We start from the raw sequence: 14,921 nt of genomic DNA, 5'->3' as shown, positions 1-14,921 counted from the left end.
ATTATAATCTAGGATTGAAGAAGGGTGGGATGTATATTTTCCCTTCATTTTCCGGATTTTGTCCCAGACTACCTTAGAGTTGGTAGACTGGTTAATAGATGATGTAAAACGGATCCACGATTCCTTTTGACTCTGACAACGGATGTAGCGTGCTTTGGCTCGCGCACGTTTGAAGGCTATAAGGTTGTTCATGGTAGGATATCGGCGAAATATCCCCCACGCTTTGTTTTGAGCCTTTTTTGCTGTTGTGCATTGTGAATTCCACCAAGGTTTGGGAAATGGTGGAAACCGGGCAGATGTTTTTGGGATAGCATTCGCAGCTGCTTGGACAATGATTTCTGTGATGTACTTTACTGCGTCATAGATAGGCTCCCGACTGACTACTGAGGTCAAAATTTGCCTGATGTCGGAAGGCATTCCAGTCACCCTGATCAAACTTCCACCGTGGTAACCTAAAAGGAAGATATGGTCTCCCACTGTGTAACAAGGTTATCACAGAGAAGTGATCGCTTCCGTATGGATTCTCCTCCACTTCCCAATTGAGTGAAGGGAGTAGAGAAGGGGAGCAGATAGAGAGGTCAATGGCAGAAAAAGTACGGGTAGGCATGTGGAAGAAGGTGTTTGTTCCAGTATTTAGAAGGGAAAGGTCATTGTCATTGAGCATACGCTCTATGACTCGTCCCCTTCCGTTGATGTTAGCACTACCCTACAGGGTGTTATGTCCATTCATATCCCCGAGAAGTAAGTAAGGGGGAGGCAACTGCGTTACAAGATCATCAAGGTCTTCCTTGAGGATGTCAGTCCCAGGTGGCAAATAAAGAGAGCAGACTGTTAATATAAATCCCACCGTAAGGCGAATTGCAACAGCTTCCATGCTAGTTGTAATTAGCAAGGGCTGAACTGAGGTCTGATTGCCGACAAGGATAGCCACTCCTCCATGAGCAGAGCCATCCGCAATTCTATCTTTTAGAAAAATTGTGATGTTGTGCATGGTGGGATCGTCATTTGCCTTTAGATATGTCTCCTGCAAGAAAAAGCAAACTGGCTTGTGCTTTTGCAGGAGGGCCTTGATGTCATCAATATTTTGCCGGAATCCACAATTCCATTGTAGGAATTTAGCCATTATTTTGGCCTGGTGGGTCCATCAGGCGGCTTCCGAAGTGCTGAGGGCTTACTTTTATGTCTTGGGTTTATCATTTTTGGGGAAGAATGGACGCTGTCCCTTGTTCATTTCTTCCTCCGTAAAGAGTTCCAAGGCTGAATATTCGGGTACTTCCTTCTGCTCGACATCCATGTTTTCTTGGGTACTAGGGGGGACTTCCCCTTTCTTATTCTTTTCTTTCATAATTACCTTTGTTACTTGTGGAGCATTAGGAGGGATTGATATAGGAGTGGCAGCTGATTGGTTTCTCTGTGCAGGTTTTTGAGAACTTAAAAGATAACGCGCGATGGGAGTGAGACTCCTTTGGAGGAATGGCCATGTCCGTCTGAGTTCCAACGGAACATCTCCCTGTTACCTTCCGAGCGTAGGTAGGTTTGTTGATATGCAGGGGTTTCACCGATTTCCTTGCCTCCTGGTATGATATATTTAGCTCTGCCTTCGGCCGTTGAATTTCTTTTTCTTCTTTTCACCTCTGGCATGCTCGTGAGTAGGCCGGGTGTTCGCCTTCACAGTTAATACAGGTGGGTTTTGAGGCTAAACATGCTGTTGTTTCGTGGTCCTTTGCACCGCATCGAGCGCATGCAAGGACTCCACGGCAGGCCATTTGAGAATGTCCATACTTCTGGCATTTAAAACACCGTAAAGGGTTAGGAACGTTTTGGAAACCGTTTGGAACGGGTTAGGAAAGGGTTGAACAAAAGCCGAGAATTAGGATTGAATTTGAAAGTGTCTGCAATTCTGCCCAGACACGATAGGAGGGAGTATATGATGAGAGCCTTGTCGATCAATTCGGCCCAGGAAAGATTGTGCAAGGCTCAAGGGGTAGAATTTTTTTCAGCCTGGACTGTACTTGTTAACAGGAGAGATTGCTTCTACAGGGATGGGATACACTTAAATAGAAAGGGTGCAAGAATATTTGCTGATGCTATCGAGGCAGTGTTAGGTGGGTCGGAAAACTGCTAGCTTGGGGGGAGACAAAGACCAATAGATTGACAGTAGCCACTGGCAGAGGTGAAAGAGATTCTTGCACTGCTTCTATTAGAATGAGCAGAAGCCTGAAAAACAAGATGCATGGTATTTCAGAGACTGCTGGGAGCCATTGCGGTACAAGTAAACACATGGGTTGTGTTAGGGTAGCTAAGAATAGAAACAGGTGCAGGTATACTTGCGTGTAAACCAATGCTAGGAGTTTAGTAAATAAATTTGATGAATTTGAGGTATTGCTCAAAACATCAAAGGCAGATATTGTTGGGATATCAGAGACGTGGTGTCACACAGATATAAGGGATGCAGAACTGCAATTTGGGGAGTACACCTTCTACAGAAAGGATAGACAGGATAGGAAGGGGGGAGGGGTTATGCTATTAGTTAAGAAACACATAAAAACCAAGGAATTGAAGCCAGTCGACATCGCTGGACAGTGCAGTGTCGAGTCAGTTTGGTGTGACATAAGCATTGGGAGATCAAAATTGAGAGTAGGAGTGTGCTATAGGCCTAATGACTCTGATGAGTATAATAAGGAACTGTACAGGGAAATAGAGTGGGCCAGTAAATCAGAGAGTCTTATAATGGGAGATTTTAATTTCCCAGATATTGACTGGAATTTGGGGGCTGGTTACTCACGCATTAGCAGGGCTTTTGTGGATTTATTGGATGAATGTTTTCTACATCAGCATGTTCGGGAGGCAACTAGAGGAAGTAATACTCTTGATTTGATTATCAGCAGTGATTCTTCATGCATTAAGAATCTGCAGATAAATGAACCACTAGGTGGCAGTGATCACAGTTTGCTGAAGTGGCATTTACTCAAAGAGGTAACTACCATTCGGGGTAAAGGGAAGGGTTATTGCTTCCGTAAAGGCGACTACGATGGACTGAGACAGTATTTAAATTCTATACAGTGGGACCAACTGATGATGTTATCAACAGCAAATTCAAAATGGGAAGCATTCAAAGAACTTATCTTGGAAGCTACTAGCCTTTACATACCAACTAAGAAATATTGTTCAAGGTTTAGGCCAAAATGGATGTCAGATGAACTAATGAGGCATATGGCAGAGAAGAAAATGCATGGGATACTTACAAATTAACACATGACACAGAAGCCTATGATAGATACAAGTTGATATGCAACCAAGTAACAAAGGAGGTTAGGCAGGCGAAGGCAGATTACGAGAAATCCTTGGCAAGGGATGCAAAGAAAAACAGCAAAGAGTTCTTTACTTATGTAAACTCTAGAAGGAAGGGGATGAATCAGATTGGTCCACTTGATATTGATGGGTCAACTGTTGATGATCCTGCTCAGGTAGCTAACAAACTAAATGAATATTTTGCATCGACATTCACACATGAGGAGTTATTCAGCAAGGGGAATGCCAGAGGTGTATTCAACTCTAGCAGTAAGCTACAGAATCTTGAAATAACTGGGAGTAAAGTGGAGTTGAAACTGTTGAAGATAAACACAAGATAGGCACCCGGGGTGGATGGGATCTATCCAGTTATATTGAAGGAGGCAGCAAAGGAAGTAAGCAAACCCTTAACCATAATTATGAGAGCTTCCTTGGACTCAGGGGAGGTACCCATAGACTGGAAATGTGCAAATGTGACCCCAATTCACAAAGGAGGATCAAAGGCTGACACAAGTAATTATAGACCTGTGAGCTTAACTTCTGTTCCAGGAAAATTAATGGAGGCACTGGTTAAAGAAGCACTGCAGGATCATTTAGACAAGACTTCAGTTATAGCTCAGACACAGCATGGTTTTGTTAAGGGGAAGTCTTGCCTGACCAACTTGATTGGATACTATGATGCAGTCACAAAAGAACTGGATGCAGGGAATAACTTTGATATTATATACTTGGATCTTAGAAAGGCTTTTGATACTGTTGCACATGGAAGACTGCTACACAAATTGGAGCAGTGTGACATTGGAGGCAAATTGCTGCTATGGATAAAGGGGTGGTTGAGGGGGAGAAGACAGAGAGTGGTAATCAATGGACACTGCTCATCGTGGACTAATGTTATTAGTGGATTCCCTCAGGGCTCAGTGTTGGGTCCATTATTGTTTTCTGTATTTATAAATGATATTGATGATGGTATATCAAGCTTAATGTCCAAGTTTGCAGACGATACAAAGGTTGGCAGGGTTGTCAAGGACACTACTGACACTATGCTGCTGCAACAGGATCTGGAAAGGTTGAGCAGATGGGCTGAGAGGTGGCAAATGAAGTTTAACATTGACAAATGTAAAGTACTACACATGGGAAACAGCAACCCCTGAGCAACGTATCAACTCTGTGGTACTACACTGACAGTGGTAGAGAATGAAAAGGACCTGGGGGTAATTGTGCAGGCAGATATGAAGTTCTCTGAGCAGTGCAGACGAGCTGCAAGTGTAGCTCATGATGTCTTGTCAATGATATACAGGAATTTTTCTAGCAGGGACAGGGATGTGATTATTCCCTTGTATAAGGCATTGGTCAGGCCACACCTTGAGTACTGTATACAGGTCTGGAGGCCTCATTTCAAGAAGGATGTAGAGCTGCTGGAACGAGTACAGAGAAGGGCAACAAGATTAGTGAATGGAACAAAGGGTTGCTTTTACGAAGAAAGGCTTAAGTTTTGCAAATTACAGAGCCTGGAGACTAGGCATCGGCGAGGTGATCTGATAGAGGTGGATAAGGCTTTGCATGGCTTGAGCATGCTCAATGCCGATGGGATTCTTCCTCTTGCTCAGAATAATCACCTGAGAGGGCGTAAATTCAAATTGAGGAAGGACTGATGTCGGTTAGATGTGCGGAAATTTGCCTTTAGCCAGCGGGCAGTTGGTTTGTTGAATAGACTCCCATCGCTTGTTGTTGAAGTTGATAGCCTAAAGAAATTTAAGGCTCAGCTGGACAGGTACTTCGAACGAACGGAGGGGTGAAATGGGAGTAGTGGTTGTTTTTTTTTTTTTTTTTTTTGGCTGATGCTGAATAAGCTTGCTTTCTTGCATCATATGCCTCTACTAATTCTAATGCTAATACCCCAGGTGCCTTTCTTATGTTTAACTTCAACAGTTTCTCTTCCACTTTGCTCTCAGTTATTACAAAATCATTAAGTATCCTGCTACAATTTGATAACCTTCTGCCATTTTCAAACCTTAATAATTCCTCACGTGTGAATGCAGATGCAAAATACTCATTCAGTTTGTTTGCTATCTGAGCAGGATCATCAACAGTCGAACCATCGATGTCAAGTGGACAAATCAGATTTATCCCCTTCCTTTTAGAGTTTATATAAGTAAAGAAATCCTTGCTGTTTTTCTTAGCATCTTTTGCCAAGGATTTCTCGTAATCTGCCTTCGCCTGCCTAACCTCCTTTGTGACCTGATTACAGATTAACTTATATCTGCCATAGGCTTCTGAGTCGCTTGATAATTTATATGCATTCCATGCATTTTTCTTCTCTGTTACGAGTCTCATTAGTTCATTAGTAAACCATTTAGGCCTAAACCTTGAACAATATTTCTTAATAGGTATGAAACTTTTATTAGCATCCACGATTAATTCCTTGAATGCTTCCCACTTAGAATTTACTGTTGGTAACATCGTCAGTTGATCCCACAGTCAGAAACAATGCAGTGATTGACAGCTGCCACTCACTGCTTTCCATGCCCACATGTAACACATCAAAGCCTAAATGAACATAAAGAGAAACTACAATACGTTATTAAAATAAGCGAAATTTTGAAATATAAGTCCGTTTTTTAATTAACTATCTTCCGAAGTTTCGTAAAAATCGAATCTTTGGTTTAAATATCTTTTTACAGCTGATTTTAAATAGGGATCTCTTTTTTTTTTCGCTATAAAACAGCACTGAGGAGGGGAATGAAAAGCCTAACTAAAATGTTAGCACCTTACCGCGCTGAGGAGGCTTGAGTATCCCGATGACCCAGAGAGCTATGCTGGCGGTAGCTAGACTATCGGTAGGGCCACCCCTACTGAACAACTGAAGTTTAACCTTGACAAATGCGAAGTACTACATATGGGTAGAAGTAACCCCAGAGAAACGTACCAACTGTGTGGTACTACACTTAAGGTGGTAGAAAATGAAAAAGACCTGGGAGTAGTTGTGCAGGCAGATATGAAGTTTTCTGAGCAATGCAGACAGGCTGCCAGGGCAGGTCATGGGGTTTTGTCAATGATATATAGGAATTTTGCTAGCAGGGAAAAGGAGGTGATTATCCCTCTGTATAAGGCAATGGTCAGGCCACGCCTTGAGTACTGCATACAGGTCTAGAGGCCTCATTTTAGGAAGGATGTAGATTTGCTTGAGCGCGTACAGAGAAGGGCAACAAGATTGGTGAGGGGAATAAAGGGATCCTCTTACCAAGAGAGGCTTAAGTTCTGCAAATTGCAGTGGCTGGAGACTAGGCACCTGCGTGGTGATCTGATTGAGGTGTATAAGGCCTTGAATGGGTTGAGCACGCTGAATTCTGATGGGATCCTTCCACTTGTTCAGATTACGAACCTAAGGGGGCATAAATTCAAATTAAGAAAGGACAGATGTAAAACAGATGTGCGGAAATTTGCCTTTAGCCAGCGGGTGGTTAATTGCTGGAACAAACTTCCATCTGGCGTTGTGGAAGTTTATAGGTTGAATAAATTTAAGGAGGAACTGGACAGGCATTTGGAGAGAATGGTGTGATTTTTTTTTTTTTTTTTTTTTGTTGGCTGATGCTGCATAAGCTCATACATTTGCTTTCTTGCATCACATGCCACTACTACTACTACCCTAGCCAGACAGGTCAAAGGGTAGAGATCAGACGAAGAGTTACATACTGGTCCTCCAGATTGGGGGTTGTTTGAGAGGCCAGTTCCCTCCCCGTGTAAAAAAAAAAAAAATCAAAGCTCAAAGAGGAAAACCCGACAGACAAAGGGATGTGACTCGAACTGGAAACAGGAAACGAAAAGGAATAACGGACATTTTAAATATTGCAACATCGAACATAAGAGGAGGGTTAGGATATAAAGAAGTCGAACTACTTAAACATTTAAAACAGAAGAAAGTAAATATAGCAGTAATAACAGAAACAAAGAAAAATTAAAAGGTACGAAAGATTATGATTCTTATACAATGATATGCAGTGTAGTATCAAAAGGAAAGAGCTAGTGGAGGGTTAGCAATATTAATAGATTGGAAATGGAAAACCAAAATACAGAGCTACACATTTATAAATAATTTGTAAAATAATAAGAGGAGTTTACCTCAATATTGTACGTAGAACACTTCCGTATGATACCCTCTAGAAATTAAAACGAAAAAATCGAAAACTTACATTAGAGTAAAAAATAAATTAAAAACCAATTTAACACAATTAAAAATAAATTTAACGCAATTAAAAAGAATCTAAACGAAAATATTCAAAACGATTTTCCTTCCTGAAACTGCCAACGCTTTTCGACTGTATGTCGTCATCACAGGAATGAAAATTACCGAATAGGGTTGAACCTGAAACTTAAATAGTGATTATTTGTCTTTGCGCATAGAGGTCCACGCAATGGAGATCAAATGTGGCCGCCGAACATTAACAGAATTCTCGTGTAATTTAATTTCTACGGTATCTGCAATTAATAGTCGCGTATAATTACACTGAACATTAAGTATTTTGGCCTCATTAAATAAAAAAGTATGTTTTTCATTAATGGCATGAAAGGCTAATTCTGACGCTGCTGAACGAGAAGCACGAACTGAGGCGTCATGTTGATTTACACGAATATTCAGAGAAAATCGTATCGCAATTAACATCCATTTAATTGTGTTAAATTGGTTTTTAATTATTTTTACACTAATATAAGTTTCGATTTTTGCATTTTAATTTGTGGAGAGTATCATACTGGAACTTAAGAACAAGTTTGAGCTTCTGCAGACTGCTCAGGACCAAGATATCGACGAGGAATATTATAACTTTCTGAAAGTGATAAAGCCCAAGAAACCTATAGGGAAACAGAAATCCAAAGAAGAAAAAATTAGTCAAGAAACACTTGTCATGATGAACCAAAGACGACAAATGAAGAGCAAGAAAAACATTGACAGGGAGAAAATTGAGTATACTGAGTTATGCAAAGCCATTAGAAAGAGACTCAGAGAGGACATAAGATTTACCACAAGAAAAGTAGAACAAACATTAAGGGAAAACAAAGGATTTATATCAGCAGCCATGAGCAGTAATACAGAAAGACAAATGATACTGAAACTGAAAAATAGCGATGGTATACTTATAAACAGCAGAGAAGGCATAATTCAAATAGCAGAAGACTACTATAGAGAATTATACAAGGAGCGAGGGAATGATACCAAAAGTGGGGAAGATGGAGTGCAAAGTAGCAACACATACGACATACCCGATATTCTTCCTGATGAGGTAGAACATGCATTGAAGAAAATGAAGAATCGGAAAGCCCCGGGGGAAGATGAAGTTACTGTAGAGTTGTTAAAATTGGGAGGAAGAGACATAACACAAAAACTGGCAAGGCTCTTCACAAAGTGCATTAGAAAAGGTGTGGTGCCTAAGCAGTGGAATAATGCAATCATAGTTTTGCTGCATAAGAAAGGAGATAAATCAGAAATTGGAAATTATAGACCAATTAGCTTGTTATCCCACTTCTACAAGTTGTTCACAAGGGTCATTACTAACAGATTAGAAAGAATACTTGATGAGAATCAACCAAAAGAGCAAGCTGGCTTTAGGACAGGATTCTCAACTATGGATCACCTTCATGTAATATCACAGCTAATGGAGAAAGCAAATGAATACAAAACACCATTATGCCTGGCATTTGTGGATTATGAAAAGGCATTTGACTCCATACAGCATAAGGCAATGTTTCGGGCACTGGAAAGACAAGGCATAGATACTCCATATATTATGATTTTGAAGAAAATATATGAGAGTGCTACATCCTTTATTAGACTAGACAAAGACAGTAGCAAATTTAAAATCGAGAAAGGAGTTCGACAAGGAGACACAATATCTCCGAAGCTGTTTATTGCTGCCCTTGAGGAAGCTTTCAGAAGATTAGACTGGTCGCAGAAAGGAGTCAATGTGAACGGAGAGTACCTAAACCATTTACGATTTGCAGATGACATTGTGGTCATAAGCCACGATCCCAAAGAATTAGAGGAAAATCTTAATCAGTTATGCACAGTTAGTAAGGATTTTAGACTAAAGATGAATATGGCTAAAACAAAAGTAATGATGAACAAGTATGCCACGGAAAGGGAAATAATGATTGAAGGAGCAGTAATTGAAAAGGTGGAGTCATACTTATCTGGGACAAGTTATTAGCTGTAATAATGATACATGGCTGGAAGTCAAGAGAAGAATAAATTTTGGATGGATAGCATTCAGGAAATATAGTCACATACTGAAGAGCAATATCCCAGTTTGTCTGAAACGTAAAATAATGAATCAATGTATACTCCCCACCACGACTTATGGAAGTGAAACTTGGGCACTCACCAAAAGAATGGAAGAGACGCTAACAACTACACAGCGAAGAATGGAACGAATTATATTGGGAATCAGACTGTTAGATAAGAAGAGAAACACATGGATTAGGCAGCAAACTCAAGTAAAGGACATTCTTATCAAAACTAAAGAACTAAAATGGTCTTGGGCAGGACACGTAGCTCGAAGACATGATGACAGATGGACTAAGAAAATAACAGAATGCTACCCAAGAGGAGCTAGAAGAAAACCTGGAAGACAAAGGCGGAGATGGATAGACGAAATTCACGAGTTTTTGAGTAGTAAATGGATGGCCAGTGCTCAAAACAGAAGGAACTGGAAAGTTGCTGGAGAGGCCTTCATCCTGCAGTGGATTGAAAATGGCTGATGATGATGATGATGATCATACGGAAGTGTTCTACGTACTATATATTGAGGTAAACTCCTCTTATTATTTTACAAATATTAATATCAACGTAGAACATATTGAGTATTACAGCTCTGATTCACGCTATTTATAAATAATAGAATAATAACAGTAAGATTTAAATTAGACAGAGGTTATTTATATACATAAATATAAACATTCCATTTATATACATAAATAACCTGTTATTTATGGAAATAACATAATCGGAATTTATGCCCCAGAAGATGGAAAAGAGGAAGAAACAGATAAATTTTATGTAGAGTTACAAAAAGAACTAGATAAGGATATAAAAAAGGACCATGTAGTTATTTTGGGAGATTATAATGTTCGGGTAGGGAATAATCCAATAAAAAATATTATGGAATGTTAAGGAGAAAATAAAGTAAATGGAAATAGATACAAATTAAGAGATTTTGCAACATTTAATAATTTAAAGATAACATACATATTTTAGAAAATGTAATATACATAAATATACATGGTCGGCAAGAGGTACACAATCAATAATAGACTATGTAATAGTAAATAAAAAATTAGCAAAACAATGTCGAGATACTAGGGTGTTTAGAGGATATGATATTAATTCAGATACTTTTTTAGTGGCTTCAAAAATAGAGTTATGGGCTAAATGGGAGAAAAGAAAAGCTATTAAATTGGGGATTTGGTTTGGTTTGAGTTTTATTGGCGCATCAGCAGCTAAAGCTATAATGCGCCAGATACCGGTCATATGTAAAAAAATTAAAACATTCAGTGACCTAAGTAGTTAGGCCACCATGTCCAGATGTATAATAACAAAGATATAAAAAATAAACCAATAAAGAAGTAAACAATAACATAAATGTTAAATACAATTAAAAACTTTTATTGATTTAAAATAGCTAAAAACAGCAGACACGTTGTCATTGTCGGATAAAATCTGACTGAGTGTATACGGCTCAGTCAGATGGTTAAAAGCGGTAGAACGAGTGCTGCTAAAATCTGAACAGTCAATTAAAAGGTGTCTGATCGTTAAAACTGTGCCACAGGACACACACATAGGAGGGTCATCAGCCCTCAGCAAGAACGAATGTGTCAAATGACTATGTCCTATGCGGGTCCGGGCAAGAACAACTTCCTCCTTACGATTCCTGCGCAGACTAGACTGCCACGGTTCAATTACAGGCTTTATACAATATAGTTTATTCGCAGTCAGTCTATTCCACGAATCCTGCCATTGGGAATGTAACTTTTGATGTACTATTTGCCTGTAGTCTGTATAAGGGACTAACAGGCAGCAGTTATTATTGGGAATTGCTGATTTGGCTGCGGCATCAGCCAAATCATTTCCCCTAATCCCAATGTGGCCGGGAATCCAGCAGAAGCGGATATCATATTCGCGTTCATGGAGAACGTGAAACTTCTGCTGAATGCTAGACAGAACTGGATGAGGATTATATCTCACAGATATTAAAGCCTGTAACATGCTAAGAGAGTCGGAATATAAAATGAACCGTTGGTATTGGCATTCACTAATGTGATCCAAGGCTAACTCTACAGCGTGCAGCTCTGCAGTAAATATGCTGCATTCAGAGGGAATCTGCTCTGATATAGTGCTGTCTGTAAAGACAGCAGCAGATCCCACATATAATTCTGACTTCGAACCGTCTGTGTAGACTGGCGCGAAGTCGGAATATTCAGTTCGGTGTGCTGAATGAAGCTGCAGGTAGACAGACGATGGAGTGTCCGACTTTGCCCAGTTTCTAAGCGACAAGTCGCATGCCGGGACACGAGCATGCCAGGGTGGAAGCGGTTCCTTTGATGTTTGGGCAACCTTGTCTACCTTGATATTGAGTTCGTTGAGTAGCACTTGGACACGAATGCCAAAAGGACGATTGGCGGTCTTTCGAGTATTGTATAAATTTTCCCATCGCGGCTCAAAAACGAATGGCCATGTAGGATGGTCTGGCAGGGATTTCAGTTTTAAAGCATAATTTAAGGACAACTGCTTACGTCGAAGCGATAACGGTGGTTCGTTTGCTTCGACGTATAAGCTCTGGACAGGAGATGTGCGATATGCTCCAGTAGCAATACGTAGGGCCTGATGATGGACGGGGTCCAGCCATCGCAGGACACTGTCTCTGGCTGAGGAATATACCTGGGACCCAGAATCTACTTTGGATCGCACAAGTGCACGGTAAAGCCGAAGAAGGGTGCATCTGTCTGCTCCCCAAGATGTAGAGGAGAGCGAGCTGAGAATATTAAGCCCGCGTGTGCACTTTGTGCGGAGTTGACGAATATGATCCAAGAAGGTCAGTTTTTTTATCGAATATGAGTCCCAAGTATTTTGTGTTCACTGCTACTGGAATTGCATTTTGTCCGAGCCTTAATTCAGGTTCAGGATGAAGATTACGCTTGCGACAAAAGTGTACGCAAACGGTCTTCTCCGGCGAGAACCTGAAGCCATTAGCAAGTGCCCAGACATTCAGATTATCAATGGCTTTCTGCAGTTGTCTTTCAATAACCCTCATGTTGCACGACTGGCAAAAAATGCTAAAGTCATCAACACAGAGGGCACTGTTTACAGTTGGAGGAAGTTGTTCTGTGATGGAATTTATTTTTATGGCAAAAAGCGTGACACTTAATACTGATCCTTGTGGTACTCCCTCCTCTTGGCTAAAGGAGCGAGAGAGTGAGGATCCCACACGAACTTGGAACGATCGGTTGGCTAAAAAGTTTTGAATAAAAAAGGGCAGATGCCCTCTTAGGCCTAGGCTATGTAAATCTTTTAAAATGCCAAATCTCCAAGTTGTGTCATACGCTTTCTCCATGTCAAAGAACACCGACACCAAGTGTTCGCGTTTTAGGAAAGCATCGCGGATGGATGCTTCCAATCTAATAAGATGGTCCAAAGTGGACCGGTTCCTTCGGAAGCCGCACTGGATGCTGGAGAGAAGATCATTTGATTCTAAATACCATATTAAACGAGAATTGACCGTTCTCTCCAGGATTTTGCACAGACAGCTAGTCAGAGCAATAGGACGATAATTGGTGGTAACCTTTAGATCCTTTCCTGGCTTAGGAAAGGCAAGAACGATTGCCTTTCGCCAGGAATCAGGAAACTGCCCCTCAGTAAAGATTCTGTTATACAGAAGGAGCAGACAATCCATAGATTTTGGTGAAAGATGTTTAATCATTTCATGATGGATGCCATCTGGCCCAACAGCACTTGCTTTGGAAAGAGCGAGGGCTCTTTTCAGTTCCTCTATAGTGAATGCCCCGTTGTAGGGATAGAGGCCCTTGGTCTTAAAATAAAGTGCTTGCCTTTCCAGTTTATGTTTAAGGACCAGGAACTCTGGGGAATACGAAGATGTTGCAGAGATCTTAGAGAATGTTTCCCCAAGAGCATTGGCTATTGCAGTTGGATCTGCAATAGTGCATCCATTATAATCTAGGATTGAATAAGGGTGAGATGTATATTTTCCCTTCATTTTCCGGATTTTATCCCAGACTACCTTAGAGTTGGTAGACTGGTTAATAGATGATGTAAAACGGATCCACGATTCCTTTTGACTCTGACGGTGGATATATCGTGCTTTGGCTCGTGCACGTTTAAAGGTTATAAGGTTGGTCGTGGTGGGATATCAGCGGAATATCCCCCACGCTTTGTTTTGAGCCTTTTTTGCTGCTGTGCATTGTGAATTCCACCAAGGTTTAGGAAATGGTGGAAACCGGGCAGATGTTTTTGGAACAGCATTCGCAGCTGCTTGGACAATATTTTCTGTGATGTACTTAACTGCATCATTGATAGACTCTTGACTGACTGTGCTAAGATCAAAATTTGCCTGATGTTGGAAGGCAGTCCAGTCAGCCTGATCAATCTTCCACCGTGGTAGCCTAAAGGGAAGACATGGTCTCCCACTGTGTAACAAGGTTATCACGGGGAAGTGATCGCTTCCGTATGGATTCTCCTCCACCTCCCAAGTGAGTGAAGGGAGTAGAGAAGGGGAGCAGATAGAGAGATCAATGGCAGAAAAAGTACGGGTAGGCATGTGGAAGAAGGTGTTTGTTCCAGTATTTAGAAGGGAAAGGTCATTGTCATTGAGCATACGCTCTATGACTCGTCCCCTTCCGTTGATGTTAGCACTACCCCACAGGGTGTTATGTCCATTCATATCCCCGAGAAGTAAGAAAGGGGGAGGCAACTGCGTTAGAAGATCATCAAGGTCTGCCTGGCAGATGTCAGTCCCAGGTGGCAAATAGATAGAGCACACAGTTAATAAAAATCCCACTGAAAGGCGAATTGCGACAGCCTCTATGCTAGTTGTAATTAGCAAGGGCTGCACTGGGGTCTGGTTACCCACAAGGATAGCCACTCCCCCATGTACAGAGCCATGCGCAATTCTATCCTTTCGAAAAACTGTGATGTTGTGCATGGTGGGATCATCATTTGCCTTTAGATATGTTTCCTGCAAGCAAAAGCAAACTGGCTCGTGCTTTTGCAGGAGGGCCTTGATATCATCAATACTTCGCCGGAATCCACGACAATTCCATTGTAGGAACTTAGCCATTATTTTGGCTTGGTGGGTCCATCGGGCGGCTTCCGAGGTGCTGAGGGCTTACTTTTATCAGTCTTGGATTTATCTTATTTGGGGAAGAAAGGGCGCTGTCCCATGTCCATTTCCTCCTCCGCAAAGAGTTCCAAGACTGACTCTTCGGGTACCTCCTTCTGCTCGACATCCATCTTTTCTTGGGTTATAGGGGGAACTTCCCCTTTCTTATTCTTATCTTTCATAACTACCTTTGTAATTTGTGGAGCATTATGAGGTACCGATATAGGAGTGGCAGCTGATTGGTCCTTC

Source organism: Mastigoproctus giganteus, chromosome 8 (genome assembly GCF_048544385.1).
Source record: "Mastigoproctus giganteus isolate SK-2022 chromosome 8, ASM4854438v1, whole genome shotgun sequence".
NCBI lineage: Eukaryota > Metazoa > Arthropoda > Arachnida > Uropygi > Thelyphonidae > Mastigoproctus > Mastigoproctus giganteus.
Note: the sequence above shows the minus strand (reverse complement) of the source record.